Source organism: Sinocyclocheilus grahami, unplaced genomic scaffold (genome assembly GCF_001515645.1).
Source record: "Sinocyclocheilus grahami isolate Dianchi unplaced genomic scaffold, SAMN03320097.WGS_v1.1 scaffold259.1, whole genome shotgun sequence".
NCBI classification, from domain to species: Eukaryota; Metazoa; Chordata; class Actinopteri; order Cypriniformes; family Cyprinidae; genus Sinocyclocheilus; species Sinocyclocheilus grahami.
Window position 1 is genome coordinate 2,394,304 of NW_015505438.1, and position 7,626 is coordinate 2,401,929.

A 7,626-nucleotide genomic window follows, 5' to 3' on the forward strand; every position below is an offset into this window, starting at 1 on the left:
TGGTGAATATAAGAGCTCAGGTCAGCCCGTTTGAATTGCTATTTCTTATAAACAACACTTTCATGTCTTAGTGACTTGGTAGAAAACAAGACTGAAACCATTTCTTGAACATTGAGGGGGACGAAACAAATTTCCTTTGATGGATTTTGACGAGCACTGTTAGACCAGTCGAGGCAGACATCCTAAAAATGTTACGCATTAAACTTGTTTCATCCTAACAACACACAGCAGAGCAACATCAAGGCAGTATCAGATTTTGGGAATGGCTGTGGTGTTTACGGCTCTGGTAATTTAACATGGCTTTTGTAAATGGTCAAGCATGGTCCAGTGTCTGGCCACCTATCATTGGGACCTTTCTTTGTAGAGTATAACCATGTGTTGCAGTAATTTTTAGGTTCGAACTTCGAACCGTGTCAATCCATTTAATAACAACATTGTACCTATTCCAAGATTGACTCTCACCAAAATTAGTGTATTGGGAAACTCTTGATTGGTTAAAAGCATTGTCAAAATGACAAATTAGTGTGCTGTCACTTAAACTATCCAAAATATACTTCTGAGATGTATCAGCGGCACTGACCATGTTTACAATGTCTCTTTAAGATCTTCTTGTTAACGCTATAGACATATACCTGTGGAAATGTATTTTTTATATACATTTAATATTTTTGTTATTTATTTTAATGTATTCATATGATTTGAATATGAGCAAATTCCACTTGACCACCTTAACCCCTATTATAAAAGTATATAGTTAAAAATGCTGCGTAACTGCATTTGTGCCACCTCTAAGCAGCATTAAACAGTATGTGTAAAGACACACAATTGCCACTTCAGAAGCGTTTCTGCGCCACCTTTGCAGTGTACATTTGCCATTTGATGTAGACTATTGCGGTTGTTTAAGGGCGGTAGCTAACTGAATTGAGAAGGGGAAGTTCAGACACAATACAATACTAACTGTAGAAATGCTATCTGATGGCTGTTATTTGATAGGGACTGGCATTTATTGTCTCTTATGAAGCACTTGCTGCTGGGGAAGCCAACGCTTTCTCGGATTTCGCTTGCGAGTGATTTCACGGACTCATTTGTTTCAGGCAGTAACACAAAACACATATTTGATCGTACTACTGTTTGTCTGGCAATAATGTGTCACGCATATTTATCTTTTCATAAATCTCATATTCCAGGTGTTGTTGGGATTATTGTGACTGTGGCTGGGATTACATTAGCTGTCGAGACATAATCTTGGATGGTTTTAGATGAACAGTGTTGTCTGTTGTCCATTACCCAGGAGCTGTGTTAAGTCTCTATGAAGCGTTGTGCCCAGTGTTGGTCTCTTCTCCACAGGGTGGGTTGATCAACGCCAAAGAGGAGCTTGTCACATCTTGACAGCGAAACCCTTCGGCTGGAAACACTGACTTGTGAGGGCTGCAGATGAGTTATTTTTACTCTCATCGCTTATAGCCAGACATATAGCTGTGGCTGAAAGTCATCTGAATAATCAGGATAATAATTGTAGGGTTACAGGCCTGACTAACTGCCATGATCAACTTCCTCAGACATTACAGATCTTATATCTGACGCTGAAGTCCGTTAGAGGGAGACTAGGACATCTTTTAATGTCTGTCTAGAGGAAAGATCTGATCTTGAGTAATTTTCCTCAGTCAAACCAGATTGTTTGGAATAAACACTGATTTTTCTCCCTGTAGCACAGTTAGTTGGAGTGACTAGCTTAAAGATTTAGAGGTTTTTAGAAGATTTAAAGGATGATGCCAAAATATCCTGCCCTTGGTCACATTTTGTTGTTTATCTGTGAAATGGCTTTTATAGTGTGTCAGAGCCTCATCTGTGAGGTAAAAGAGATAATTCACCTTAAAATAAAAAAATGTTGTTGTTTACTCATCCTCATACAATAAGGTCTGATTTGTTAACATTAGTTAAGTACATTAACATGAACTAACATTAAGCAGTACTTTAGCATCCTTTATTAATCCTAATTTTCATTTTAACATTTACTTATTATTTTCTTTTAAAGCAAAAGTTGGATGTTGTCATTAATCCACTGAAAGCTAACATGAACAATTGTGTTTTTATTAACTCACATTAACAAAGATTAATATGCTATGAAAACGCATTGCTCATTGTCAGTTCTTGTTGGCTAATGCATTAACTAATGATAACATGTAAAACATTAATGCAAGGTGTTAGCCTACAATTTTTCTAAGCACACAAAATATCTATGTTATATATAGTGGGTGACCAATATATCAATAAGATGTGATATTGTCTGATAATTGGCATTTTTTTAAATGATCAGCATCAGCTGATAAGTTTTTCTGTTTGGCCAAGGAGTACTTATTTCTTGTAGTTCTTTATTTGTGAAGAATACTATGATACGATTACAGAATCAAGAGTTTATCTTAAGTATACAGTTTTTTTTTTCAAGTTTATTCTTTTATATAGCTTTATTTTCAAATTGTTTATTTATAATATAGTAAATATCATGTTAAATACTAAATATTTAGCCATCTTAAAAGGAAATGTGTGATGTCATATTTAAATCGGCCATCTGCCACCCTTATCTCTAATATAGCAGCATCGGCCCTTAAAAAAATCCGTATTGAAAAAGAAAAAAAAAAACGGCATATGATTTTGGAATTCGTGTTAGTAATAGGGTTGGGTATTGTTTGGGTTTTTTCGATACTGATGCCAAATCGATACTTTTAAAACTGTTCTGGTGCCTAAACGGTGCCTGAACCGATACTTTATTTAAAAAAATAAAAATAAATTCCCCCCAAAAAAGGATGGATTGGCCATTAGAATAGAAACAGAATAGAGAGTGCAAATGTTAGAGGGTCAAGCTTTTTAATAAAAAAAAAAACAAGCAGATACAATTAGAAGTAGCATTAGAATAGAGAGTGCTATAGAGTTAGAGGGTCAAATGAAGATGAAAGAGATGTGTTTTCAGCCGTTTCTTGAAAATATTAAGGACTCAGCTGCTTGGATTGAGCTGGGCAGGTCATTCCACCAGGAGGGAACAGTTAATGTAGAAGTCCATGAAAGTTTTATCATAGGTAGAATACAAAATGTTTCAATACAAGCATTTCAGTCAAATGTAATTTATGCAATATTTCAAACCTTTAACCCACTTGGGAAAATCAACCCATGGCAACAGTTTAAAAGTAGCCCAATTCTGTGGAAAAAACGCGGACTTGACAACCCTGCATCCAACAAGAGCTACCGGAGTCAGCTTTGACTGATCACAGGTCGAGAATAAGGAGAGATGACTGACAAGACCATGCTGGAGTATTTGCTGCTCAACAGGTTCTGAGCTCATTGACAAATATCTGATCTTGTAAGATGTGCTCCTTTTACACAGTGCGTGTGATCGCGAAATAGAAAGTGAAAGTAAACAGTGCAAACGCTCATTCAAAAATATTTAAATACATCGCATCCTGAGAGCGGCTCCCTGATGCACCAAAATTATATACAATATTAGAATGTTTAAAGGAGTGGACACGAAAATCGCGGGAGCGAAACATGTTGTGGGAGCAGACGGCAATGGTCAGAGATTCAGCAGGAGCGAGATTAAGAAAACAGCCGAATCCCGAACATTTTGGGCAATTAAGAAATCCCGGCCGGATGCATTTTTGTAGGTCCAAAAAGCAGACATGTCCGGGGAAAAGAGGACGAATGGTCACCCTAATTTATAATCTATTGCTAATCGATGTATTATTTTCAAAGTAGCATATGGAACATATTTTCTGCCTCATTCTGTGACAAGGAGCCTCATCAGATCACAAAAGGAAGCATTTGACTGGTGTTGTGGAGTAAAAAGGTTATAATGTTCTCTTTTGTTGGACAACAGTTGATTAGCTGATTGGCATGTCACCATATTCTCATTTGTTGAGATTTGGTGGGTTTTTGTTAAATGTGAGCCAAAATCATCACAATTAAAAGAACCAAAGACTTAAACTACTTCAGTCTGTGTGCATTGAATTTATTTAATACATGAGTTTCACAATTTGAGTTGAATTACTGAAATGAAAATCTAATATAATTGTATAATATACGTATTCACACATTCAGGGTTGGTGTTAACATTTTACTTGACAAGTAATGCATAATCTTATTACATACACAGAAACAAATCATTTGCAATCTTAAATCAAAATGAAATGGGCTAATAACTTTAATTTTCCACTGTTGTCATATTGTCCAGCCCTAATTGGTCCAGCTTTTAAAAAAAAGTTTTATTAAAAAAACGGGTGCATGTTGTAGAAAAAAAACAAAGAATGAACTGTTTCATAACCTCATGAGCTGCCTATGTAGTAGGGCTGGACGATATGGCCAAAATTGATATCACGATATATTTCTTCATTTCGGTCGATACGATATAATTCCGATATCGATATGAACACTATTTATCTGAAATATAAATCTTTTGTAACATTATAAATGCCTTTATCATCACTTTTGATCAATTTTAAGCATCCTTGCTAAATAAAAGTATTAATTTCTTTAATTTCTTTCCCCCCCCAAAAAAAAAAATTATACTGAATGGAATAGTGTATAATGTTACAAAAGCTTTTTATTTCAGATAAATGCTGATCCTTGGATCTTTCTATTCATCAAAGAATCCTGAAAAAAAAAATGTACTCAACTGTTTTAAATATTGATAATCGGCAAATCAGCATATTAGAATGATTTCTGAAGGATCATGTGACACTGAAGACTGGAGTAATGATGCTGAAAATTTACCTATGTATGATCACAGGAATAAATTACATTTTAAAATCTATTCAAATAGAAAGCAATTTTAAATAGTAAAAATATTTCAACATTTTACTGTTTTTGCTGTACTTTGGATCAAATAAATGACGATGACTTGGTGAGCAGAAGAGAATTCTTAAAAAAAACAACATTAAAAATCTTACTGTTCAAAAACTTTTGACTGGTAGTGTAGGCTGATTATTCTTATAGATTGAAACAAATGTGCTTCAGCCAGAAAAAAGGGTATGAAAAGTGCTCCGAGTCGCTGCAGAAAACAAAAAAATTGAACAACAACAAAAACTGGAAATGTTGCTGGAGACGGGCTTATTTAAGATGAAAACTCATTCTCTGCCAGCAGGAGATGCTTTTAGAGTGATAAAACTAGTGTTATGATTTTGAAACGTGCAGTGCTCATGTTTATTCAACGAAGTCAAATGGCACAAATAAATCAATGTATGGGAAACACTGGTAATGTATATCGAAATATCGGAAATGTGTTTAAAAATCATATCACCGTTATTGAAAAAAATTATATCGCGATACATATTCATATTGAATTATTGTCCAGCCCTACGCTCGTGAGTGTGGGAGCTGATGGCAGGGGGTGGTGGATATTTGTGGTGGTCAATGTGGATATTGTGGATGAGTTCTTCTGCGTCATCACGTTCTATTAGTTCTACAGCTTCAGTTTCGGAACTTTCACGCTTAGTAATACATACAGCTGTTCCCTCACCACAGTGCAACACCCCTTTCAAACAGTGTCGCATTCCGAATGTTGTTTAAGTGACATATACCGGTATTGCGGTATTTTCAAAATTCATATCATAACAAAAATAAAAACCGGTATTCGGTATGAACCGGTATACCGCCCAGGACTAAATTACTGCATTCACGCGCTCCTCGAATGCTCTCATTTACAGAGTTGTGCTTTTAAGTCGGAATGTGAAAACAACATGGACACTCACGTTACTACAAAGATGTGTTGGATTTGTATTATTAGAGCTTTCCGACTTGAGTTCACGTGCATTTTCTCAGTCGGGAAATTATTTTTCATCAGTTTCGGAGAACCAGAGGACAAATATTTAAATCGATCGCTCAGGCATGGCACCGAAATCAGGCACCAAAATCTGCATTCGTATTCGGTTCTAGTACATACCAGTTACATGGGTACCGGTGCCATATTGGTACCGGGTTTCGGTACCCAACCCTAGTTAGTAAATATGACAATTTTTTGTTTCAGATGAAATGTTCCTTGAAATCACTGAGGGTTGCAGAATCACTCTAGTACTCTCATTAACATTCTGTTATTACAACATCAACAGGAAGCTTCCTCACTGTTTGATTTTGAAACTCTGCAGTGCGGTCATCACTCAGAGTCTGATGACTATGCAGAGGCATAGGGGGAGGTGGACTGCTCGATTTCCCAAATCATTTCGGCCCAATAGGGCATCGACAGATGACTCATTTCAAGCTCGGAGCGAAATTCCTTCAGATCCAGGAGAATAGAATCTGCATCTCTTTTCTAACTAGTGGAATTCCATCGAAAGCGACTGTGACGAATAGTTCTTAATTGACCTGCATGGTCAGACGGCGGGATAAATGAATAAATGAGTGGTCCTGTCTGCGTCTCCCATCCCCTGCAGACAGCCAGTGAGTCAGCCTGCTGCCGTTCTGAGGTCACAGGGCCAACTCCACATTCTTTTTATTTATTTATCAACTCTGTCCTGTACCAGCAGGCTTTTATTATTTCATTAGGGTGGTGCAAAGTGCTGCCCTGAACCTAATGTAGTCCAAAGTACCCAAAACGGTTGATTTTTAGAGCTCAGAACAGTGTGAACCTTCAGTTGGCACATTTTCCCAAGGCAAAATGTATAGACAATTTGTCTAAAGCTGTTCCATTATTTTATATCTATGCATTTCCAAGCCACAAAAACAGTTAGACACATTTAATACAATGTTGATATTTTGCAGTGGCTTCAAATGAGACTCATTCAATTAGAATTCAATCCAGACTGACTGTTAAAGAAACATGAGAGAACAGTGTGGATGGTTTTGAGTGAAGTTATGGCTTTTGGACTGTATGTACATCATCATTTTGTTTCTGGTAAGCAGGCATAGTGCTGCTGTAATTGAGTTGTGATTGTGTTACATAAATCTCTGTTTTATCTTTTATCTTTGAATGCACAGCACTATGACACGTGTGAAATTCCCAGGGTGTAAAATTATAGGAATTAGGGACTAAATTAGATTAAACAATCCATTTTTTGATATGTGAGAGAGATTGAAGCAAAACAGCTGAGGAGAAGTTTTATAAAGTAGTCTCGGACTTCTTTCTGACTCATTGTGAAGACCTGATGGGACGCTCTTGGCCCACGGTTCGATTGGGTTGTTGTTGCACCACTAGAGGTCATTAGAACACTTTTTTGGCACTAGGCTCAAACAGAGTATCAGTGTTCATTTCAAACATGTCTAGTTGATATTGCAGATTTCAGTTGTGATTTGGATACTCATCTTTGTGTGAAAGAGGGTGCCTGTGCTCTCCTAGCCACCCTCTAATCCGGCTTAATTTTAACAGCCTTATCCGGTTCCATCCTCTCTTTGCGTCCTTATTAAGGTCTGGATTAGATGACACACTGGAGTAATTCTTGTATGTTGAGGCAGTGATGGACAATAAGGAACTCTTCAATTCAGTGTCTTTCTCCTTTGCTGTTCCTTGCAGATCAGTGTTTTTCATTGTTTTTCTCTCTAGGCAAGTCATAGTTGGTTAGCCATTTTCAGCTCTTTTTGTCCTTGATTTAATGTGTGATGATGCAAGTGAATCACTGTTAAATTAAAAGCATTTTTCTGCACTTC

At 36.7% G+C, this 7,626-nt stretch overlaps 1 protein-coding gene across 1 annotated transcript in view; it reads left to right on the top strand.

The window, feature by feature from the left end:
• The window catches only part of LOC107599009 (Abelson tyrosine-protein kinase 2-like), a 54,273-nt gene that overhangs the window by 1,066 nt on the left and 45,581 nt on the right, over positions 1 to 7,626 (top strand). The window lies entirely within an intron of this gene.